This window comes from Gracilinanus agilis, chromosome 2 (assembly GCF_016433145.1).
Source record: "Gracilinanus agilis isolate LMUSP501 chromosome 2, AgileGrace, whole genome shotgun sequence".
Taxonomy (NCBI): Eukaryota; Metazoa; Chordata; class Mammalia; order Didelphimorphia; family Didelphidae; genus Gracilinanus; species Gracilinanus agilis.
This window is the reverse complement of record NC_058131.1, coordinates 473,821,766-473,822,727: the sequence shown is the minus strand read 5'-3', so window position 1 is coordinate 473,822,727 and position 962 is coordinate 473,821,766. Positions and strand designations below refer to the sequence as shown.

The 962-nt window shown below is 66.5% G+C and overlaps 1 protein-coding gene across 1 annotated transcript in view; it reads right to left on the bottom strand.

Annotated features, from left to right (window-relative positions):
• The window catches only part of C2H14orf28 (chromosome 2 C14orf28 homolog), a 20,005-nt gene extending 19,545 nt beyond the window's left edge, over positions 1-460 (bottom strand). The window contains exon 1 of the mRNA XM_044662052.1: positions 341-460. The gene's annotated coding sequence lies outside the window, so the exon portion shown is untranslated. The remainder of the gene's footprint in view (positions 1-340) is intronic.
• Between the last annotated feature and the right edge of the window lie 502 nt (positions 461-962).

Here is a 962-nt window from a genome sequence, read left to right as displayed (position 1 = left end):
CCCACCCCCACCGACGTCCACCCTCCCACTCCACTTCAGGTCCATCCGGGGCTCGGAATCATCGTCCCCACCCCACCCCCAACCCTACGCCTCAGGAGCTGCCCCGCTCCACAAAACTGGACGCGTAGAGGTTGGAGGGAGCACCTTAGGATGAAGGAGGGGAACGTGAAAAGAAGGGGTGGCCGGGGCAGAGGCTTGGTCTCCCGGTCCTAGGCAGCTGCGGAAGGCGACTCCAGCCCCGCAAGGAAAGTGGGAAATAAGAGGGGAAGGCCGCTCAGTACGAAGAGGGAGCCGGCGGGCATAAGGGGTCTTCCTCCCACCCCGGGAAGCCTCTGCCTACCTCCTCGGGGAGCAGAAACTGCCGGTGCCGCCCCCGCCGCCGCCGCCGCTTGCGCATGGAGAGCCCTGGCCGCCGCCGCCCCCGCCGCCTCCGCCGGCTCCTCATCGACTAATACCGCCGGCTACCGCGGCCTCCCTGCTGCTGAGCGCCTGGCGCCGCTACGACCTCCATGGCAGCCTCCGCGGCGGCCGCTCCTGCAGCCTCGGCTCCGCCAGCACTAGCCGGAGGAGCCACTGAGCCGCGGCCGCGGACCGCGTCGCTTGTTATTACGGAGGGGGATTCGGCCTGAACTCTCCCCCTCCCCCGCCCTCCGCCCCCAGGGCGGGGCTGTTGCGCAAGCGCCGAGATGACGTAACCGCGCGGCCCGGGCTGGGCCGGGGCTGGGTGGAAAGACTTTTCGGGATTTGTCCGGGGGACTCGAAGGGGTGGGGCTATGGAGACAGAGAATGACAAGCCCTAGTGGAGTGGGTGGGTCCTCCGGAGAATGGGGCGGGGTTTTACGCAGAGGGTGGGGTCTGGAGGATCAACTCCTCTAGTCTTGAAATTAAATCCCTCTAGGTTGGTGGTCACTGTTCTCCTCCTTTCGGTGAATTAGGTTGGTTCCCTGGGGGTCTTAACGACA